The sequence below is a fragment of the Moschus berezovskii genome, chromosome X (genome assembly GCF_049115385.1).
Source record: "Moschus berezovskii isolate FMDL1 chromosome X, NW_MosBer_1.0, whole genome shotgun sequence".
Lineage (NCBI taxonomy): Eukaryota > Metazoa > Chordata > Mammalia > Artiodactyla > Moschidae > Moschus > Moschus berezovskii.
In genome coordinates, this window is record NC_142488.1 from 8,165,204 (window position 1) to 8,174,947 (window position 9,744).

A 9,744-nucleotide genomic window follows, 5' to 3' on the forward strand; every position below is an offset into this window, starting at 1 on the left:
GGGGTCAGCCCTTACCCGTTCGCGCGGGGTCAACCCTCCCACCGGCACGCGCGACGCGAGACCCCATTCCTGCCCAGGAGGGGCAAGCACCCCCTTTCCTGCACGTTCAGCGTGACTTGAGCACCTTCCTTCCTGCGTGCACAGGCCAGCCCTCCCCTTCCCCACGACCCCCACCCGCTGCGCGATACGAGCCCTCCCTTAATGCGCGCCTGGCGCCTCCCGCCACCAACGGTGAGAGCCCCCCTTCCTGGGCCCCTGGTGCGATCCGCCCCTTCTTGCGCACACGGATCCCCTCCTCCCCACCCCCCCACGCGCAGCACGAGCCCTCACTCCCTGCCTGCTTGCCCTGGCGCTAGTCCTCCAGTTCCTGAGCGCGCAGGGTCAGTTCGCCCCCAGGCACCCGCGACGCGAACCCCACCCTTCTTGCCCACGCGGCGCGAGTCACCCACTTCTTGCGCGAGCTGGGTCCCCTGCAACCTGGGGCATGGGCCCCACTTCCTGCGCGCGTGTGGGGCCAGCCCTTCCCCGGGCGCGCGCGGCGCGAGCACCCCCTTTCTTGCGCGTGCGGACCATCCCTCTCCCCAGCAGGCGCGGCATGAGACCCCCCCCTTCCTGACCACGCGGCGCAGAGCGAGCCCCTGCTTACTGGGCGCGTGGCACGAGCCCCCCTTTCTTGCGCTGGCGGGCCCCCCTGGGACGGGTGTCCTTCCCCGCACACGAAGGGTTCCCCAGTCGAGGGCCGTGTTCCCTCAACTCCCAAGAAGCGGGTCCCCACTAGCGAGGCCCGCGCTGTCTACTGGGCATGGAGGAGTTCCCACCCGCAGGCCGTGTGCTCTCAGCCGCGCACGGAGTGGTCCCCACTCGCAGGCTAAAGGCCCTCAACTGGGCACGGAGGGGTCCCGACTCACGGTACTTGATCCTGGGAACGATTGAGGGCAGGAGAAGGGGACGACAGAGGATGAGATGGTTGGTTGGCATCACCCACTCGATGGACATGAGTTTGAGCAAACGCCGGGAGTTGGTGATGGACAGGAGGCCAGGCGTGCTGCAGTCCATGGGGTCGCGAAGACACGACTGAGCGACTGAATTTACTGAAGCCCCGCCCGCCGCCGCCCCCCTCGCCGCCGCCGCCGCCCCCTCTCCGGTTTCTGCGCACTCTGGATCAACCCTCACCTGTGGGCGCGCAGCGCGAGCCGCCTCCCTTCCTGCTCACCTGATGGGAGCACCCCCTTTCCTGGTACCCGGGCCAGCCTTCCCCAAGGCATGCGCGGTGGACCGCAAGCCCCTTCGCCCCGTTCCTGAGCGCGCGGGCCTAGTCCTTCCCCCGGTCCGCGCAGCACGAGCCCCTACTTTCCTGCGCGCAGCACGGCGCGAGCCCCACGTTTTCTGCGCGTTGCAACCCACCTGTTTCTGCGCGCGCATCGCGAGACCCCCGTCCTGCGCACACGGAGCGACGCAAGCTCCCCTTCTTGCGCGCATGGGACCCCCTGGCACGCCCGGCAGGTACCTCCACTTCTTGCGAGTGTGGGGCCAGCACTTCCCCGGGCGCGCGCAGCGCGAGGCCCCACACCCGTCCTGCACACGCGGCGAGACGCGAGCACCACACACTCCCACCCCCCTTTCCTGCGCGCAGGGCAACCCTCTCCCAGGCGGGCGCAGCGTGAGCCCCCTACCCCCGTTCTGCGCACGCGGAGCGACGCGAGTCCCCTTCTTGTGTACGCAGGTCCCCGAGCACGCACGGCATAAGCCTCCACTTCCTGCGCGCGCGGGGTCAGCCCTTCCCCCAGCGCTCGTGGAACGACCACCCCCTTTCCCCCGCGTGCAGGCCCAGCCCTCCCCCGGCACGCGTGGCCCAAGCCTTCCCCTTCCTGCTCACGCGGCTCAGAGCGAGTCCCCCGGTTCCTGCACGGGCAGGCCAGTTCTCCCCTCAGTATGCACGATGCAAGCACCCACCCTTCCTGCGCACGCGGCACTGCACGAGCTTCCCCCTTTCTTGCACTCGCGGGGTTCCCCGCCACCTGCGGCGCGAGCCCCAACTTCCTGTGCGCGCGGGCCCGCCTGGCACACGTGGCACGAGCCCCCACTCCCTGGGTGCGTGGTGGGATGCGGGACCCACGGTTCCGAAGCGCACGGGGGGAGCCCTCCCCCTGGCATTCGCGACGCGAACCCACCCTTCCTGCCCACGCGGCGCGGCGCGAGCCCCTGATTCCTGGGCGCGTGGCGCAAGCTCCCCTTTCTTCCCCGCGCGCGGGTGCCCTCGGGACAGGTGTCCTTCCCCACACACGAAGGGTTCCCCAGTCGAGGGCCATGTTCCCTCAACTCCCAAGGAGGGGTTCTGCCGCGGGCCGTGTGCCCTCAACGGCGCACAGAGGCGTCCTGACCCGAGGTGCGCATGCCCTGAAACACGCACAGACAGCTCTCGCTGGCAGGCTATGCGTCTTCAACCGCGCACGCAGTGGTCCCCACCACTGGGCTGTGCGCCCTTAACCGCGGACAGAGGCGTCCCCACTCGCGGGCAGCGCTCCCTCAAGCACACACGGAGGTGTCCTCACTGGCGAGCCACGGGCCTCAGCTGGGCATGGAGGGGTCCCGACACGCACTACGCGCGCCCTGGAAAACGCACAGACAGCTCCCTGCTCGCGGGCCATGCATCCTCAACCGCGCAAGCAGTGGTCCCCACCTACGACGGGCCGTGCGCCCCAAACTCCCACGAAGGGGCCCCCACTGGCGGGCCGCACCACATCAGCCTCCCACGTAGGATAAACCGTGGGCCTTGGGCTCTCAACCACGCACCTAGGTGCGCCCTGAAAAAACGTACAGACGGGTCCCTACTTGGGGGCTCATCGTCTTCACCCACAACCAGAGGGAGCACTACTCGCCGGCTGGGGGCGCTCAACTGCGCACGGAAGGGTCTCCATCCGCGCAGTACGCGCGGGCCCTGAACCACGCACGGAGAGGTGCCGGGCCGTGCGCTCTCACCTCTCAAGAAGGGGCCCCCACATGCGGGCCAGGCCCTCCCCACTCGCAAACCGACGGGTCCCCACCCACTCGCGCGGGTCGCCCGCTCACCCAGGCAGCCGAGCAGGTCGCAAGCGGTGGGCAGCAGAAGGTGCCGAGGCGCGGGGAGACCATGGGTCGCGCTGGGGACGCGCGCGGCTCGGGTCTGCCGGGACTTGGCCTCCCGGCCGGCATGGATCATGTGCTGGGCGCGGGGACCGCGGGGAGGGGTTGTCATGTGCCCTGGGCCTCCCCGCGGCCCCCGCCCGATCCCCGTCCCGCACTGGCAGAAAAGGCGCCAGGCTCGGCGAGGGCAGCGCGGAAAGCCACGAGCCCTCACGAGGGGGATGCTTGGCAGCGAGGAGGAGTGAGGGGCGGAGAGCTCAGGGTCAGGGAAGTTCGCTCTCTCGCCCGTCAGCAGGCCTTCCCGGGGTGGGAGTCGTTAATTCTCCAGGACCCGGAGCCCCCAACACTGCTGTCTAATCTTAACCCATCTTCCCCAGAAAGCACGCGCTCTTGCCAGGTCTGAGCAGTCTGGACCTCTGGCATCCCTCATTTTGATCCGTTGCTAGTTCATAAACAGTGACCCTGCGGTGATTAGCAGGAAAATACTGCTTTTCTTTTTTTTTTTTTAATCAAATAACTTTAATCAAGTTAACAGTGGGCAGTACAATTATAGGAAAAGCCCCATATTTTACATGTAAATTGCTTTTCGTTGTCTTTACTTGTAAGGTGTTGAAGGTGGGACCCATCTTCTTTCTAGTGGTGGAATAAGGTACCTACTGTTGCGGAGTGCCACTCAGATTGAATTTATGGTTTGTCCAAATGAATTTACGAGCAGTAGGTGGTTTTACTGTTGGAGGATCATCAGTCATACAGTGAAGCCAACGATGCCACTCAGGGGGCACCATGCTTCCATCCACATCCCAGAAGGTGTTTTTGCCATTAATTTCAGTAGTATATATAACCCATCGGTGACGGCCAAAAAACTGCTTGTTGTCTTCATAGTATTTATTTCCATATTTGTCTTCTCCCACTAATGTGCCAACCCTCACATCATTTGCCCTGAACAAAACCCGTAGATAGCCGCGGGGGCCACGGTGGCCGCTGACCTGCTGCAGCCCGCGCTTCAGGACCTGCAGCAACTCCATCTTGTCCTCGAAAATACTGCTTTTCTACGGCCCCTCTCCACCCCGGAAATCACCCCAGAGCTAGGACTTTCGCTTGAACTCAGCACACACACACACAAACACACAGGCTTTGCAGCTTCAGGTCCGCTCCGTTTTTACTCATCTCAATAATGTAGGGTTAGAGTTTTCACATGATATATTAGCTTTCAAGAGTAATTCTGTTGAGGAAAAAAAACGTTCAAGTTTATTCAGATTTTCTTAAAGTGTGTTAGTCGTGATCGAGTTGGACCGATTCGTGTTCCAGTCTTTGCGACCCTGTGGACTGTAGCCCTCCAGGATGCTCTGTCCATGGGATTCTCCAGGCAAGAATACTAGAGTGGGTTGCCATCCCCTCCTCCAGGGGATCTTCCGTACCGAGGGACTGAACCCATGTCTCCTTCATTGCAGGTGGATTCTTTACCATGTTGGCCACCAGGGAAGCCCAACCGCTTTAATTTTTGGAGGAACTGCATTAAACATTTAAAATACTGCTGAATTCTAGACGCATAAAAGTTTCAAAATGAGATTAGTACTATTGGTAATATACTGAGTGGACTTTAAAAAAACAACAACTCTTCAAGCTTGAAAATATAAGCGCCCCATCTAAGTGATGGCTTTCCTAAAAGCGAAAGTCGCTCAGTCGTGTCCGACTCTTTGCGACCCCATGGACTGCAGCCCACCAGGCTCCTCTGTCCAAGAAATTCTCCAGGCAAGTATACTGGAGGGGGTGGCCATGCCCTCCTCCAGGGGATCTTCCCCACCTAGGGATGAAACCTAGTGTCCGCCGCCTCTCCTGCCTGTCGTTCGGGCGGAGGGAAGGGCGGGCCTCAAGCCGCTGCCCCGGACGGACCTCTGGCCCCACGGGGAGCGCCACTCACCCCCGCGCCCCACCAGGTCACCGCAAGCCCGGAGCTGCAGCCGTCGCCCGCAGCTCCCTTACTCCCCGCGGGCTTCGGGAAGCCCCAAGTGCGCCTCCACCCCACACCCCCTCGCCCCATTAGCCCGCCTCCACTTACCCCTCACCCGCTCTGGCACCTGGCGGCAGCCCGAGAGAGTCCCGCCCCTTGACCGGAGAGGCGGGAGCCCTTAACCCCCTATGCGCGGGATCTGCTCTTCCCTCACTGCGCGCAGTGGGCGCCCCCCTTTCCTGTGCGCGGCGCGAGTCCCTTGTTTCCAGCGTGCGCACGGGGCCAGCCCTTCCCCCGGCTCGAGCCCGACCTTTCCTACGCACGTGGCTCGAGCCGCCTTTTCCTCTGCACGCAGGGTCCGCCGGCACGCGCGGAGTGAGCCCCCACTTCTTGCATGCGGGCAGAAGCTCCCCTTCCGAGGTACAAGGCGCGGCGCGAGCCCCCACGTCCTGCGCGCGGCGCGGCGCGAGCCCCCCGGGTCCTGCGCGCGCGGGGTCAGCTGTCCCACCGGTACTCGCGACGCGAGACCCCCATTCCTTCCTACGCGGGACTAGCACCCCGTTTCCTGTGCGTGCCGCGTGGCTTGAACACCCTCGTTCCTGAGTGCGCGGGCCAGCCCTCCCACCGCCACCCGCGGCGCGAGACCCCCTTCCTGGGCGCCCGTGGCTCGAGCCGCCTTTTCCTATGCGCGCGGGGGCGGGGTCCGCCGGCACGCGCGGCTCGAGCCCCCAATTCCTCCGCGTGCGTTCGGGGCCCCCTGCAACCCGCAGCACGAACCCCCCTTCCTGGACGCGGGGTGGGAGTCAGCCCTTCTTGCCCGCGTGGGGCCCTCCGGCACGCGCTGCGCGAGCTCCCACTTCCTGTTCGTGCACCACAGCGCGAGCCCCCTTATTCCTGGGCGTGCGGGGTCAGTCCTCCCCCCTGCCACGCGCTGCAAGCTCCCCCTTTCTGCCCTGGCGGCACGGCGGGAGCCCCCCATTCTTGCGCGCGGGTCCTTGCCACCTGCGATGCGAGCCCCACCGCCTTCGCAGGTGGGGACTCGCGGCACGCGTGGGGCGAGCCCCTGCTCTCTGGGTACGTGGAGAGAGCCCCCATTTCTTGTGCGCGCGGGACCCCCTCTGGACGCGCGGAGCGAGCCCTCACTTTCTGCGCGCATGCGCGGGGTCAGCCCTCCCCCGTGCGCACTCGGCGCGAGCCCCCCCCCAGAGCACGCAGCGTGGCGTGTCCCCCCTCCAGCACACGGGGCGCCGCGTGAGCCCCCACTTCTTGCATGCGGGGCAGAAGCTCCCCTTCCGACGCACAAGGCGCGGCGCGAGCCCCCACGTCCTGCGCGCGCGGTACGGCGCGAGCCCCCGGGTCCTGCGCGTGCGGGGTCAGTTGTCCCACCGGCACGCGCGAAGCGAGACCCCATTCCTGCCCACGCGGGACTAGCACCCCATTTCCTGTGCGTGCAGCGTGGCTTGAACACCCTCGTTCCTGCGTGCGAGGGCCAGCCCTCCCACCAATACCCGCGGCGCGAGCCTCCCTTCCTGGGGGCCTGGTGCGACCCGCCCCTCCTTGCGCTCCTGGAAATCGCAGGCACGCGCGGCGCGAGCCCCCATTGCCTGCCCGCGCACAGTGGAGCGAGCCCTCCGGTTCCTGCGCGCGTGGGGTCGGCCCTCCCAGCTGTTATGAGCGACGCGAGCCCACACTTCCTGCGCGCGGGGCGCGATGCGAGCCCTCCTGTTTCTGAGCTCGCGGGGTCAGCCCTCCCCCTGGCACTCGCGCCTCGAGCCCCCGTTCCTGCCCACGCGGCGCGGCGCGAGCCACCCCTTCTTGCGCGAGCTGGGTCCCTTGCCACCCAGGGCACGAGCCCCCCTTCCTGCGCGCGCGGCGCGGTGCGAGCCTCCTGCTTCCTGCACGCGCGGGGCCAGCCCTCCCCCGGCAGGGCTTTCAAGAGTAACTCTGTTTGGGGAAAGAAAAAAAAAAGTTCACGTTTATTCGGATTTTCTTAAAGTGTGTTAGTCGCGTTCCAGTTAGACTCATTCGTGTTCCAGTCTTTGCAACCCGGTGGACTGTAGCCCTCCAGGATGCTCTGCCCATGGGATTCTCCAGGCAAGAATGCTGGAGTGGGTTGCTATCCCCTCCTCCAAGGGGGTCTTCCACACCCAGGGATTGAACCCAGGTCTCCTTCATTGCAGGTGGATTCTTTACCTTGTTGGCCACCAGGGAAGCCCAACCGCTTTAATTTTTGGAGGAAGTGCATTAAACATTGGAAATCATGCTGAATTCTAGACGCATAAAAGTTTCAAAATGAGATTAGTACTATTGGTAATATACTGAGTGGATTTTAAAAAAACAACTCTTCACGCTTGAAAATATAAGCGCCCCATCTAAGTGATGGCTTTCCTAAAAGCGAAAGTCGCTCAGTCGTGTCTGACTCTTTGCGACTCCATGGACTGTAGCCCACCAGGCTCCTCTGTCCAAGAGATTCTCTAGGCAAGTATACTGGAGGGGGTGGCCATGCCCTCCTCCAGGGGATCTTCCCCACCTAGGGATGAAACCTGGTGTCCGCCGCCTCTCCTGCCTGTCGTCTGGGCGGAGGGAAGGGCGGGCCTCGAGCCGCTGCCCCGGACGGACCTCTGGCCCCACGGGGAACGCCACTCACCCCCGCGCCCCACCAGGTCACCGCAAGCCCGGAGCTGCAGCCGTCGCCCGCAGCTCCCTTACTCCCCGCGGGCTTCGGGAAGCCCCAAGTGCGCCTCCACCCCAGACCCCCTCGCCCCATTAGCCCGCCTCCACTTACCCCTCACCCGCTCTGGCACCTGGCGGCAGCTCGAGAGAGTCCCGCCCCTTGACCGGGGAGGCGGGAGCCCCCAACCCCCCACGCGCGGGATCTGCTCTTCCCGCACTGCGCGCAGTGGGCGCCCCCTTTCCTGTGCGCGGCGTGACTCCTTTGTTTCCAGCGTGCGGGCGGGGCCAGCCCTTCCCCTGGCTCGAGCCCGACCTTTTCTACGCACGTGGCTCGAGCCGCCTTTTCCTATGCGCTTGTGGATCGCCGGCACGCGCAGCTCGAGCCCTCACTTTCTCCGCCTTTGGCGGGGCGCGAGCACTCCCTTCTTGCCCGTTCGGGTCTCCCAGCGACCCGCAGCTCGAGCCCCCATTCCTGGATGCGTGGCGGGAGTCACCCCTTCTTACGCGCGTGGGGCCCTCTGGCACGCGCCGCCCGAATCCTCACTTCCTGAGTGTGCTCCACAGCGCGAGCCCCCTGATTCCTGCGCGCGCGAGGTCAGCCCTCTTCCCACTCCTCCCCTCTCCCAGGCACGCGCTGCGAGCCCACCCTCTTCTTGTGCGCGCGGGTCCCGGCCATTCGCGGCGTGAGCCCCACTTCCTTCGCATGCGGGGACTCCCGGCACGTATGGGGCGAGCCCCGGATTCCTGGGTACGTGGAGATAGCCCCCACTTCTTGCGCGCGCGGGACACCCTCGGAACTCGCGGAGCGAGCCCCCACTTCCTATTCGCACGCGTGGGGTTAGCTCTCCCCTGTGAGCTCGTGGAGCGAGCCCCCGCCCCTAGTGCATGCAGCGTGGCACCAGCCCCCCCTCCAGCGCACGCGGCGCGAGCCCCCAGTTCCTGCGTGCACCCGCGGCGTCAGCCCTCCGCAGTGTGCGAGCGGTGCCAGCCCACGCCCCCAGCGCACACGGCGCGAGCCCCAACTCCAGCGCACGCGGCGCGAGCCCCCCTTTCTGCGCTCGCGATGCCCCCGGCATGCGCGGTGCGAGCCCCCACTTCTTGCATGCGGGGCAGAAGCCCCCTCTTCTGACGCACAAGGCGCAGCTCGAGCTCCTCACTTTCTGCGCGCGCAGCGCGAGCCCCCCCCCCGCCCCCCGGGTCCTGCGAGCGCGGGTTCAGCTGTCCCACCGGCACGCACGACGCGAGACCCCATTCCTGCCCACGCGGGGCAAGCACCCCATTTCCTGCGCGTGCAACGTGGCTTGAATACCCTCGTTCCTCCGTGCGCGGGCCAGCCCTCCCACCGCCACCCGCGGCGCGAGCCCCACTTCCTGGGCGCCTGGTGCGACCCGCCCCTTCTTGCGCGCGCGGGGATCCCCGGCACGCGTGGCACGAGCCCCCACTGCCTGCCCACGTACCGTTGCGCGAGCCCTTCGGTTCCTGCGTGCGTGGGGTCAACCCTCCCAGCCTGCATGAGAGACGCGAGCCCACACTTCCCCTGAGCTCGGCGCGATGCGAGCCCGCCGGTTCCTGAGATCGCGGGGTCAGCCATCACCCTGGCACTCGCGGCGCGCGCCCCCCCTTACTGCCCACGCGGCTCGGCGTGAGCCAACTCTTCTTGCGCGAGCTGGTTCCCCTGCCACCCCGGGCATGAGCCACCCATTCCTGCGGGCGCGGCCCGACGTGAGCCCCCACCTCCTGGGCGCGAGGGGACCCTGTCAACCCACAGCGCGAGCCCCCGCTTCCTGTGCGCGCGGAGCGAGAGCCCCTTCAGTTCTTCCGCGCGTGGGGTCAGCCCTCCCCCATTCGCACGTGGCGCGAGCCCCCACCTTCCTGCGTATCTGGCGTGAGCACCCCGTCTCCTGCTCGCGTGGGCCAGCCCTCCCCTCAGCGAGTGCGGAGCGAGCCCCCACTCCTGCGCACGTGGCGCGGCGCAAGTCCTCACTTCCTGCACGCGT

At 66.0% G+C, this 9,744-nt stretch overlaps 1 pseudogene; it reads right to left on the minus strand.

The window, feature by feature from the left end:
* Positions 1-3,703: 3,703 nt before the first annotated feature.
* LOC148773216 (NADH dehydrogenase [ubiquinone] 1 alpha subcomplex subunit 12 pseudogene) lies at positions 3,704-4,150 on the minus strand (annotated as a pseudogene).
* Between the last annotated feature and the right edge of the window lie 5,594 nt (positions 4,151-9,744).